Source organism: Cylas formicarius, unplaced genomic scaffold, assembly GCF_029955315.1.
Source record: "Cylas formicarius isolate icCylForm1 unplaced genomic scaffold, icCylForm1.1 PGA_scaffold_2__14_contigs__length_35257938, whole genome shotgun sequence".
NCBI lineage: Eukaryota > Metazoa > Arthropoda > Insecta > Coleoptera > Brentidae > Cylas > Cylas formicarius.
The window spans coordinates 26,027,820-26,042,026 of NW_026844319.1; the positions used below are offsets into that span (position 1 = coordinate 26,027,820).

Genomic DNA, 14,207 nt, shown 5'->3' on the forward strand with positions numbered 1-14,207 from the left:
ATGAGTGGGAAATATCTCCGAAAACATCCGATTGCTCCCAAATCCGTTGCGGTAAAATCCCGGAAATGTCCGAAATGGCTCGGATTCATGGGAAACCAAACTGACGTGGTAATGTGACGCTTTCCGCACGCTAGATCGGTGGGTAATTAGGTATTTTACAGAAGGGAGTAGAAAAACTTTTTAACTCACTCGTTTATTAAACACTCGCTTCGCTCGTGTCAAACAAAATGCCGTTTACCGCATGATTTACTATTTTTATCCAAAATGTGTCTACATATCGTTTATCATATACGAAATCAATTTGAAACATTTCCTTATATCTTTCGTGCCTATGAATAATTTCCAATCAAATATGATCTTGTTCACTTTCCCAGAATTCCCAACGGTTCTTATACAAGTTTCTGTTTTAGGTAAATAACCAGCGAGAGAATTTAAAGTTCACGTTTCCAATCAACGTGGAAAAAATCAAAAACAAAGAAACCCTTTGCCGTATCATCGAAAATGAAATTATTTCTCCTTTTACGACCACGGAAACAAAACCAATTTAAACTCAATACTAGGAAAATCGATAAAACGTACGAGCGTTCTACACCCAACAGCGACACGTATAATCATTCGACTCGTATTGCTTTTCATAAATAATGTTAATATCGGGCCAACGCAATCCGATATTTGCAGAGCGACCATGCCACTGTTTTATTGTTTTTGGTGCAATTCGTCGATGATAGTGAGAAGGAAAAAACGGATTTTATTGACCAGCAATATCGACTTTGACGAAGTGCTTGTGTCGATATTGTTTGCCCTTCTGAGGTTCTTATTTTCGACATCTTTTTTAGTCTGTTTTTATTCTTCAAAAAAGGGGTGTTAGCAATTTATCTAATGCACCTCGGAGAACACATTCTAAGCCATTTTTCATTGATAACAAGATTTAAAATTTACCCACCATCTTTATCCCATGCGCGTGTTGATTTTTTCGATCATTTTGCTACACAGGCATCTATAATGTTATGTAGACGATGCTCGTATTAAAAGGTCCAAAATGAAGTCAGTAATACCCATTATTGTGACCACAGACTATTTTCAGCTCGTCCGAACCGAATTGCCACTCCAAATTCATGAAATGACCCAAAAGCACCTTTTATTTGTTTTCTTTATGCATAAAAGGTTTGCTATAAAAATTGCGGATAATGATGTGATAAGTCCAGTAAGAATAATGATGTAAAGGAGGAGAACAACATGTCAGTTTTATGAATAAAACTAATGGGGGCAAAACATGCAATGTCCAAATGTTTGTTATCCACACCCTAAGATCAAACAAAGACATCGAATGTGGTTTGCAATGAAAATTTTAATATTCATTTAATATTAGTACGAGGTTATCATGGTTTAATCAACACTCCCACCCTTCCTCCCAATTTTATGAATGACTTTTGCGGCCTCTTTTTGTTGGACCTCTGTAGTTTTAACAAAATCCTATTTTTCTTGATCGCGCCTTTTCTTTACCTCGCAGTTTCCAAACCATTGAATTCTTTCACCTTTAACTTGTTACATCTTCATTCATGGGGGGTATTCGACGCGCGCTACGAATCCGACGCTTGCCCAGTAAGCGTCGCGACGCTCAGTCGTCATCGGGTCTACGCAGGTTGCGTGGAGCCGTCCCTCATTTACGATGATTTTCCTATTCGGTGTGTGACGTGTTTTGTTTAGCCTTTGAGCAATGTGTTTCGACTGTTGAAGAGAATTAAACGTATCGGACGTGAACCGCCGACATTAATCGAATGCGAGGGAGGCAAAACCGCGTGCGGTTAGGTGAAGGTCATAAATACGGGGCGGTGTCGACTTTGTTGTTGTCAACAACGTTACGGTGTTATGATTTGAGCTATTTAACCTCATTCGATGTAATTAGGAAATCTCGTGTGGTAAGGTTTCTGGGTACGAACAGATTTGATTTCATATTCGAAGGTGTTCTGGGGTCATTTAATTATCCGCGCCATTTCGCAGATCAATTAAAAGTGGATATTATATAGGGGGCAAAAGCTCCTCGTTTGTTTTTGTTTACAAACTGCGGTGCAATAGGTATAAACAACTCTAGCTGATTTCGAAATAATAACGTTACGTATTTATAAATTTGAGATAAGACGGCCTGAGCGATTTTTGTAAATAATTTTTATTTTTTGTCTTTTATCGATTTTTTATTAGAACAATTAAGAATTGTAACATCGGAATGGACGCATGTTTGACCGATTGTTAGTCGTTCCATCACAGTTTTGTTGACTGTTTGTTCCCCGTTTGTCGAAAGGTTAAAGCAAAATCCACTATACTCGACCGAAACCCACAAGATTGAAATTTTAATTATGTGACGAGTGGTGAATCACGCTTGAATTCTAGTGTTGTTATCTGTGATATAAAGTATTTCTAAAATTGTGTTTGAGCACATGCAATTAATTAAACATCTTATCTAAATTAAACTAAGAGAAATGTCAACGCGCAAGCTAAACTAACTAACTAACCAAAAATAACCAAAACTAACCAATTTTGAAAATTATAGTTTTTAATCTTTAATTTCTAATTTTTGAGGTATTGACCGAATTAGTTTCATCAACCTGCATTAATATTTAACGAAATGATTAGCTAAATGTGTTAAACATATTCTTCTGTATGAAGAAAATTGCTGACTTAAAATTAAGTTAAGTAAAAATTTTAAGTATTCTATTTAAAATTTATTAATTAATATATTATTTTAATTCTGGCATTGACACAACTCTTTCCTTAGAAGATGTTTTAAAGAGTGTGTTTTTTTATAAAAATCCAGGATATAAAAAAACCTTTCACATAACCTAAAAATTGTTGAGAATCGGTCAAATCTGTGAAATGATTGGAAAATCTATAAAATCTCTGTAAAATCCGTGACATCTGAAATCCATGAAATCTTGTCTGAAATCTGCAAAATCTTAAGGAATAAAATCTAGTGTATCGTTCATCCACTAGACAGAAATCTTAATTAAGTTTTCAAGATAATGTTGGTTAAACATCCTTTAAATGCTTAGAAATAATGATTGTCGTCTAAAATTAGTTATAAAAATATTAGGATTGCCATATAAAGAAATAGTCGGTGAGTTTACATCTCAAATTTGTAGGTACCTCAAAAAAAGCGCAATTTCAAATACTAATTGATGTATATATTTCTGAAAAAAAAAAACGTTTTTTTTTCCAAAACTAAAAGGTAGTGGCACATTCTACTTCCTAATTTTGTTGCTTCCTTTTGCGTTTCTTACTGTTTATCATTGGTTATTCGCTAGATACCATTTTTAATGGGTTTGCTCCTCTACAATACAAATTTTAATAATGCTATTTTTAGTGTAATTTGTCTTAGTTGTAAATGTTTGTTTCTACTTTTTTAAATTTTGGTTTCTGTTAATTTTTTTTATTATATCGATCTTAAGCTTCAATACATTTACCTTCAAAGGTTCTTAAACTCTTCACAGATGCTTGCCGCTGTAAGCATTGTTAACAACTTCGACAATAATATTTGCTTAATTTGTTTGAACAGTTAATTAGGTAGGCAGTTCTTGCTACTAGGTTTACAACTATCCACCGTACTTTGACGATCATATCGATGAAGTGTGTTTGCAAACATTGACTTCAAACTTATGTTTTTTATCGGTGTTTTCCTTTTAGGTCAGTGGTTTATTGGGTAGATTTTGTATAATGTATGCGATTGCAGAATCATCTATAAAGAAACGAAAAATTTCCGAGAAAAACCTATTTTGCGATGGCGGTTGCCATATCAAATTTTAACTACATCCATGGAGATTGTTTTAAATAATAAGACGTAGGTTTTTTATTTTATGATAAGGTTCGATTTAAATTGTTCGAGATTTGGTGAAAAAGTTTTTAAAATTTTCCTTTTTTTATTCTATTTATTCTATTAAAATATAGTAAACAGAAAATGCCTTTATGGATGAATAGCAAACAAGGTAAATGAATGAATAGGTACCATCTGCTTCCTTTCCGCGTACAAATTTTCCCGATTTATTCGTGCTGCCCTGTTTGCAAACTGGGGATAATATAAATTTATACTTACATATGGACGTTTTTATGGTTTGTTATTCCAGAGGGTGAAGGCATGATCGAAAAAGGCCATTTTCAAAGGAGCAATATTCTCTTTCTCTGCATTGTGGGAGATTACAAACATAAAGGCGTGGCTTTTTTTCTTTTGACGCCTTTGTCGGTGACTTTGGCGTGTTTCACTATAATATCCAATTCGAATGTACCCCAATCCACTAATAATTAAGTAAATCTTTCATTTAAAATATTAGCTTTGCACAAGTAAGTACATAGTACTTAAATTTGACAGAAATAGCAAGGAAAAAGAAAAAGAGAAAACTTCGAAGAACACTTAGTGATTAGCAATGGAATAAAAAAAATACAGGGTCTTCCATTTATAATTTGATTAAGACTAAAAAAAAGTAGAATATAAAACTGCATTTAATACATATTTCTACATAAAATTTACAGACGAGGCCCTTTACCTAGTTACTATTTTTAAGTTTGAACTTCAACTACAACAGGGTGTATTTTTATAATTTAAACGATTCAAAGAAGTTTTCGTAAATGAACCGTAATAAAAACTTCTGTCAATTTCTAATCGAACGACCTCAATCGACTCTATAATGCAACTAGAGTTATTTGACCCAGTACTGACCTAAAACACGCAACTAGGAAACAAGGAAATAACAATTTATTAACAAGAGCCCTGGTTTACATGACAGCCGGTTCTAATTTTACCACGTGGAGAAAATCGATTGACCTACCTTCCCTTGCAGTCGGATTCGGTAAAATTACTTTGTTTAATCGATACAAATACCGCAATTTTTATAAGGAATTTGTATTGATTTAAAACCGCCGTCTTTAAGCACAGCCTACAAGGAATAGAGAAAAATTATGTATCGCCATTTTGATGGGTCCGGAGATGAAACGGATTGTCATTTTGGCACCCATTTTAGTTGTGAAACATTTCAGGCAGCAAAAAGTCTGGTAATCTTTTAAACTTGTTTCTTTTAATTAAGACAAAACTGCTTCCGGAAGTTGTTGATAAATAAGGTCGTTTCGGAGAAAATTGAACTGACGTCGGTTAAACATTTTTTAATACAAGATATTTTAAGTGTTTTAGTCCTATTTGCCGATTTTGCATTTTAAAGAGGGTTTCTTTGTAACTTTTGCTAAGGAAATCGAACCGGAATGTTGAAACTATCACCTTCAAATAGTGGGATTTGTTGTGATTTTATATGGAAAATATCCTTTCAAGTTGAAAAATAATAGCAAATTTAGAAGCTCCCGTTAAACTATTTAAACCTGTTACATAAGACACAATAACGCGTTTTACCACAAACCGAAACTCAATTTTACGTATTCGACGCGCGTTTCGCCAACCAGTTAGCATCTTCAGGAGATGGTTTGTGGTAAAACGCGTTATTGTGTGTTAGTAGAGTGCCGAAGGTTCCAGTCAAGAGTCTGTTACATAAGAGTCATCCCAAAAATCAGGAGTCTACAGGTTGAAATCTGGATCTTGTCCTAAAATTTATATTGGACAAACAGGTAGATCCTTCAAGAAACGCATTAACGAACATATAAGAGCGTTTAAAAACAATAGTCTAGATTCTAATTATGCTACACACTTAAACGCGGAAAAACACATTTTTGACGACAATTTTGGTATATTACATACAGCCACAAAAAGTAGAAAATTAAATTTATTGGAAGCCATGGAGATTAACAAAGTGAGACATTCAAATGTATTGCTTAACGATCAATTAGATTTAGATACCTCTCTTTTATTGAACTTAAATTCTCGCAACAACATTAATTAAGGTTTTATGGACATTTTCGGTATATATAGTAACAGGTAGTTTGTAATAATTACATTTGATAATTTGTCGAAACAATTGTTATGTCAAAATATATAATTTCGTGAAAATCTGAACTTTTAGTTCTTATTTATTTCGATAAATGGGTTTTCATCAAGTAAAAGCCTCCTCAGTTCGAGTTATATTCTCACCTCTACTGCCAGGCTGTGCTGTCTCAGTTCAATTATACTGATAACGTTTATGATCCATTCCTCGATTTTGTAATGTCCAAGAAAATAGAAAAATGACATAATGCCTGCTTTAGATTCTTTTATCAAAATTACATGCAAATTGGAGAACCTTTAGTTGCTTAACAATTATAATCAAATACCCCTTCCCATGTTGGTTTCTCTCTACAAAATCATCATACATAATTGTCCACCGTATTAAACTCACATTTTGCACCAAATATATTTTTTTGTCACAAAACAAAGAACTTTATAAAAAGTCTTATGCCTCTCGCATTGCATTCTTTGATTAAAATATTTTAAATTGAAGAAAAATTATTGCAACTAGAATAACATAAATACTACTTTTTAATTGTACAGACCAAATGAATTATATATTGTATATGTTGAAGTCAAAGCATTCGTTTAGTAAATGTATACATTTACTAGCCAATGCATACATTTGATAAACTCCGTAGTTAAAGTATTCATTTTAACTGAAATGAACACATTTGCTAGTGGATTCACGGACTGCTTCTAGTCAATGCAATGGAATTTTAATTTCAATTTTAATTAACGCCAAATGATATTCAAGACAATGCCATTGAATTACCATTACGAACTTTTGCAACCAAACAGTCGATAGGTACCGGACAGGAATTTGCTAAATGCCAATGTAAAACAAAATGCACAACAAATAGATGTGCATGCCTTAAAGCAAAAAAATTGTGCAATTCCAAATGCCATGGAAGTTTGAATTGTTCAAACAAATAAAGTGTTTTTCTTATTTATAAATGTGTTTGTGTTTCAAATTATTTTCTTTCTATGTTAGGTGCTTTTGTATTTTTATGTTATAACTAGCTCTAGTACAATAATCATCGAGTCAATAGCTAATTTAATTATTCGCTAAACTAAATTTTATTTTGAAATTCATCAATTAACGCTTTGACTGCAGTTTAGTAAGTGCATGCATTACCTAGTTAATGCATGCAGTTACTAGTTAAGGTGTTCATTCCAATAAAATGGGAAGTGAATGTATGCATTGGGAATGTACACTTTGACTGCAACATATATAACATGTGCCAAGGGTGTGCTTAAATTTCTATTAGATGATCTTTTAGTCATATTTGATTTTAATAATCAATCGAAAATCCATATACCCAATCAAAAAATGTTTAGAACGTCTTACCAACACTATCGTTCTTTCTGGTTTCTGCAAAATTAATTGGGTGAAAAGAGGAGTCCATACGAAGTATATAATATGTCAGGTTCTACCGTCTCTTGCAGTGCAATAGAAAGTATGCAAAAGAAGGAAAAAAGAAGGATAGGGCCTCGTTCTATCCACGTACATAGATGCGAATTCAAAATAATTGTGCTTAGTTGAATAAGGCCGGCGTGAGATTTCATGCATTTTGAAAAATTACGTAAAATCATTTACGACGATCTGCCTTTCTTTCAAAAGTTAACTTACTATTAAAATTTAATAAATTGAGAATCTCTCCCGTTCACCGTTATTTAGCTTATAGTTTTAATTTATTTTTTATCAGTCGGAAATTTTATCCTAATAACTAAGTATATATTGTTTTCATTTTTCCACGCATGTGAAACTTACATCTATCTATATATCTATTAATACCTCCGAATCTGATTGACCGAAATATTTTTCCCCTACGCTTTGTGCGTAGTCCTTTTGGTCCGTTCGGTTTCCCTTGATGTTCCCTTGAAGGTTCCAGTCAAGAGTCTGTTACATAAGAGTCATCCCAAAAATCAGGAGTCTACAGGTTGAAATCTAGATCTTGTCCTAAAATTTATATTGGACAAACAGGTAGATCCTTCAAGAAACGCATTAACGAACATATAAGAGCGTTTAAAAGCAATAGTCTAGATTCTAATTATGCTACACACTTAAACACGGAAAAACACATTTTTGACGACAATTTTGGTATATTACATACAGCCACAAAAAGTAGAAAATTAAATTTATTGGAAGCCATGGAGATTAACAAAGTGAGACATTCAAATGTATTGCTTAACGATCAATTAGATTTAGATACCTCTCTTTTATTGAACTTAAATTCTCGCAACAACATTAATTAAGGTTTTATGGACATTTTCGGTATATATAGTAACAGGTAGTTTGTAATAATTACATTTGATAATTTGTCGAAACAATTGTTATGTCAAAATATATAATTTCGTGAAAATCTGAACTTTTAGTTCTTATTTATTTCGATAAATGGGTTTTCATCAAGTAAAAGCCTCCTCAGTTCGAGTTATATTCTCACCTCTACTGCCAGGCTGTGCTGTCTCAGTTCAATTATACTGATAACGTTTATGATCCATTCCTCGATTTTGTAATGTCCAAGAAAATAGAAAAATGACATAATGCCTGCTTTAGATTCTTTTATCAAAATTACATGCAAATTGGAGAACCTTTAGTTGCTTAACAATTATAATCAAATACCCCTTCCCATGTTGGTTTCTCTCTACAAAATCATCATACATAATTGTCCACCGTATTAAACTCACATTTTGCACCAAATATATTTTTTTGTCACAAAACAAAGAACTTTATAAAAAGTCTTATGCCTCTCGCATTGCATTCTTTGATTAAAATATTTTAAATTGAAGAAAAATTATTGCAACTAGAATAACATAAATACTACTTTTTAATTGTACAGACCAAATGAATTATATATTGTATATGTTGAAGTCAAAGCATTCGTTTAGTAAATGTATACATTTACTAGCCAATGCATACATTTGATAAACTCCGTAGTTAAAGTATTCATTTTAACTGAAATGAACACATTTGCTAGTGGATTCACGGACTGCTTCTAGTCAATGCAATGGAATTTTAATTTCAATTTTAATTAACGCCAAATGATATTCAAGACAATGCCATTGAATTACCATTACGAACTTTTGCAACCAAACAGTCGATAGGTACCGGACAGGAATTTGCTAAATGCCAATGTAAAACAAAATGCACAACAAATAGATGTGCATGCCTTAAAGCAAAAAAATTGTACAATTCCAAATGCCATGGAAGTTTAAATTGTTCAAACAAATAAAGTGTTTTTCTTATTTATAAATGTGTTTGTGTTTCAAATTATTTTCTTTCTATGTTAGGTGCTTTTGTATTTTTATGTTATAACTAGCTCTAGTACAATAATCATCGAGTCAATAGCTAATTAAATTATTCGCTAAACTAAATTTTATTTTGAAATTCATCAATTAACGCTTTGACTGCAGTTTAGTAAGTGCATGCATTACCTAGTTAATGCATGCAGTTACTAGTTAAGGTGTTCATTCCAATAAAATGGGAAGTGAATGTATGCATTGGGAATGTACACTTTGACTGCAACATATATAACATGTGCCAAGGGTGTGCTTAAATTTCTATTAGGTGATCTTTTAGTCATATTTGATTTTAATAATCAATCGAAAATCCATATACCCAATCAAAAAATGTTTAGAACGTCTTACCAACACTATCGTTCTTTCTGGTTTCTGCAAAATTAATTGGGTGAAAAGAGGAGTCCATACGAAGTATATAATATGTCAGGTTCTACCGTCTCTTGCAGTGCAATAGAAAGTATGCAAAATAAGGAAAAAAGAAGGATAGGGCCTCGTTCTATCCACTTACATAGATGCGAATTCAAAATAATTGTGCTTAGTTGAATAAGGCCGGCGTGAGATTTCATGCATTTTGAAAAATTACGTAAAATCATTTACGACGATCTGCCTTTCTTTCAAAAGTTAACTTACTATTAAAATTTAATAAATTGAGAATCTCTCCCGTTCACCGTTATTTAGCTTATAGTTTTAATTTATTTTTTATCAGTCGGAAATTTTATCCTAATAACTAAGTATATATTGTTTTCCTTTTTCCACGCATGTGAAACTTACATCTATCTATATATCTATTAATACCTCCGAATCTGATTGACCGAAATATTTTTCCCCTACGCTTTGTGCGTAGTCCTTTTGGTCCGTTCGGTTTCCCTTGATGTGTCGGCCACGTTAACTTGCACCGCAAACAAAGCAGCAGGCACATGTCACGGAAGCAGCTGTACCAATTAGATGTTTGCTCTAGAGGAAAACCGAAAAGTTACCACAACGCGCCCGCAGCGAATAACAGGCTCTTAATGAAAGACAAAACGACGTCTTAAAGTAGAATGACCGTAGTTTCCGTGTGGTAATACAAACCGAACGACACCAATAACGAACGAAAATTAGTGAATACGGTGTGTCCAGAAAATGACATATTTTTGTTCAACGAAATGGTGTATTTTTTTTTATTTGCTACAAGAATTATTCGACCCAAGAACACGAATTTTAAGTAGGTAATATTATAGATGCTATATTGGATGTTCAGTGAAATCAAATCTGTGACATAGTTTGAGGAATTGCAAGAGTCTGTCAATTAACAAGTGAAACTATATTTTCTCTTTGATTGGCTTGGAACTTAGAAGTTATAGTTACTAGTCATAGGTTTTGCGTCCATTATTATATCTATGGTAATGTTTTGGCAATTCCTCTGGGAATAAAGGAAAATTTTTTGTCTGGGATAGAAAAGAGAAAGTAGAGCTTTACGTCTTGATAGGATAACAACCATTACGCCACCACCCATGAGGATACTATATGAACATTTGTGTATATGCTCCATTTATTGGATAACTGTGGTAGAAGGGAGGGGTTCAAAACCAATTGGGAGCGTGACCCGGCTCCTCAACTAGTAATGTGATAAATGTGGCGGAACTAAAACGTAGGCGGTGCATATGTCGTTAGTGTCATCTTTTGAGGAAAACAAATGAGACCCCACATCAGAAGTAGTGAAAATGATCAGGAGGAATCGGAAGGTAACTAATTTTTGTGTGTGTTTGGATGGCTTACAATTATTTTATAATATTGTGGTTAGTTTGCTTAGTTATAGGTATTAAATGGTCATTGTGTAATAAAGCAAGAAGTGATGGACAGTACAACTTTTAAGAGGGCGGTTAAGCTGCAGGAGTTGTTTTGATGTCTACTAGTTATAACATTTTTGATATTGCTATTGCTGCTACAGTCATTATTAAAGAAAAATATAAGGTGTATTCAATCTGAGAATTCTATACTAAAATAGGTAAATAACAATTTGAAATCATTTTGTTCATCGTATACATTAAACTTTTTTGGACTGACATGTTGTTTGAGTATTAAATGTATAGAAAAGGAAATATACAAAAAGCGAAAAAAAGAATATAAATAAAGTTTAGTCTGCATGCTATTTGGCCCCACTTCAAAGTTGTTTATTTCCATCAATGTTCTGTTCGGTTTCGCTAGCTTTTTTTTTTTTTTTTGTTAAATCTGCGATATTCTAAAAATTAGCTTAATGGAGAATTACAACACTTTTTTAACTGTGCGCCAATATATAGATTTCCGTCGATGCGTAATTTGAAGTCCTGTATTTTGACTTCCAAATTACTTTTTTGCTTCTTTTTGATCTTTAATTAATCTGTTGGCTTCTTCAGGGCTTAACTGAACAGCATTCTACTCTGTATCTGTTTATATACTGTTTGAGGGGGACGGAACTAAAGAAGGGATATGAACATTGTTTCAGGTAACTGATTCATGACAAAGTTCATGTCCCTCATTTAGTTCCCTCAAACGGTATGTAAGCAGGTACAGAGTAGAATGGAAACCAGTATCTGTTAAAACAAGATGATTGGCGAAACATTAGCAAGTTCTATAAGCGACGCAGTAACACTCCAGAAGATTTGTAAACACTATTACAGTAGTTTTTTAGATCTTTGCTGGAAAAATTTTGCAAAATTGAAATTCCTGTATCTTTCTACTTGTGTACCTCAATCTTCCGTTTGAACTTTATGAACTCTATAATTTAGTTAATTTCATCCTCAGAAAATTATCAAGTTTGGTCAAAGTTTCGTTCAAAAGACTCGTTTTGTTGGTTGGAACAAATCCGAGAATAAGTGTATTGTTTTTTTTTCTTTTTTTGCGATCTAAAAACCGACAACTCAATTAAGCTTCAAGCTAAATCACTTTCCTTCTACTTGCTACTAACTAACTAACCAAAACTGACTGGCCGCTTTTAATTTCTTGTGCACAGCTCAAAAGCTAATTAGGTTGGACTCTTGCGGATTAATTCTATAGAATGTGTATATTGTATATATATTATTATTATTATTCATTGTATTATATAATTCTATTCCAAACACGGTGACTTTATTTTTCTCGCTTGTATAAAAAATTATTATAAAAAAACAATATAACAATAATAACAATATAAATATAACAAATGGTCGACAATACCTGTCTCAGCCTTGAAATTTTGCTAATGCAAATGTATGATTATTTTTCCATCGTCAATATGTACATTTTGTATAAAAAATTTTGGTTAGCAACGCACTTAGTTTTTCTACGCGTCACTAATAATAGGACTAATCAATTATCATGACCGGATATAGAATCTGTAGTGTTCAACCCTTTGGTAACCGATATTGCATTTCCGTTAATTGCGTTTCCATGTCGCTCCCGCCAATTAGCGCAAAACTAACTAGGCTCGATAATTAAGCGCCGAAAATTGTCAGTAATCAATTTACAGGCAGCCATAATTGATTGTGTAAATATATTTATAAACTCATTAAAGCGTAATTTAAATAAAACACAAACCCTAGTGGCTAGGGAGTTATAGGGGTAGATTAATATAATGCGAAAACTGCTGAAGCTGTAATTATTCAGTAATTTATCTCCAAAATTCTATAGAAGGGCATAAAGAGGATGCTTTTCATATAATAAATTCGTTGCACATTGTGCTGAATATGCTTGTCACGTTTCCCTCCCTTCGAGAATCTTTTTTGCATGGGAATTTGCATCGATCAATTGCGGTGGATTATTACTCGCTTTCGTTTAATATAGACAAGTAGAGTCTGTTCGTGACATTTCTTATATAGCTTATATAGCCTAGCCAGCGATTCGAAGATACGCGCACGTTAACAATGTCGTTTCTTTTTCACTTTTTAACGGCATTTTTAAATTTTATCTCATTATTATTATATTATTATTAATGAAATTAAAAATTTTCCAATTTAAAACGCTCGGTTTACTCAACATATTAATAATACCTTTAATGGTAAACAAAAAAAGTCTCGCTACAGAACATTGTTCTGATTGTTCTGCTTTTTGTATATGTTTAACAGAATTTCCCCAACTTTGTGGAGGGATGTTTCTATAAGTTTGAGGACATTGGAGTTAACACGGGGAAAAACTTTGTTACGACGAATGGCAGATTTCAGTTGATGCCAAACATATTCAATGGGGTTAAATATACAGTGGTAAGGCCTTAAAACTGTATGCCCTAGATTTTTTGCATAATTATCACAAACGTATTCCTGTTGTAGATTGAAGCTTTGTAGAACCTCAATTAATTGCTTTTTGGTATAATCTTCGTGAAAATAAATGTCGTTATTATACATGTAGTTTTGGATTGTTACTTTTGTGTCACATGAGGAAGGGGTTTTACTCAACTCTCTACTGTGATAACTTGCATTGTTCATTACAATGATGCTATTAGGAGGAATGTATGGAACTAGTTTGTTTTTAAACCAACTTTCAAATAAATCAGCGGTGGTGACTTCATGGTAATCCAGAGAAGAATCTTTAATATTTTTCGCAAACAGGGAAAGTCCATTTGGAATCCAACCATCTTTAAAGCCAGCATGCAAAATAGTTATTGTTTTACTTCTTTTTGATGGCTCGGTTGTATCATAAGTGTCCAGGTTTCATCCAAGTAAATAATTGGCCTTTGTTGTTCTCTATAAATCCTAATTTTGTCTAGATATTCCAGTCGCCATTTCCGAATTCTAAAAGTTTCCATTAAAACTTGCCTTTTGTTAATTTTTTTAAATTTAAAACCCATGTGCAATAAGGATATACAATTGTTCTGCTTTTTCTATATGTTTAACAGATTTTTGCCCAAATTTGTGGAGGGAAGTTTCTATAAGTTTGAGGACATTAGAGATAACACGGGGAAAAACATTGCTAGGACGAATGGTAGATTTCAGTTGGTGCCAAATATGTTCAATGGGATTCATGTGAGGTGGAAGCCTTAAATCTGTATGCCTTAGATTTT

General features: G+C 32.9%; 1 protein-coding gene and 1 long non-coding RNA gene across 2 annotated transcripts in view; both read left to right on the top strand.

Annotated features, from left to right (window-relative positions):
• The window catches only part of LOC132697828 (uncharacterized), a 381,002-nt gene that overhangs the window by 26,951 nt on the left and 339,844 nt on the right, over nt 1–14,207 (top strand). The window lies entirely within an intron of this gene.
• On the top strand, nt 1,632–13,388 carry LOC132697829 (uncharacterized). The gene is made up of 3 exons (XR_009618306.1): nt 1,632–1,919; nt 10,683–10,938; nt 13,276–13,388. It is a non-coding gene; the product is annotated as an uncharacterized LOC132697829 (long non-coding RNA).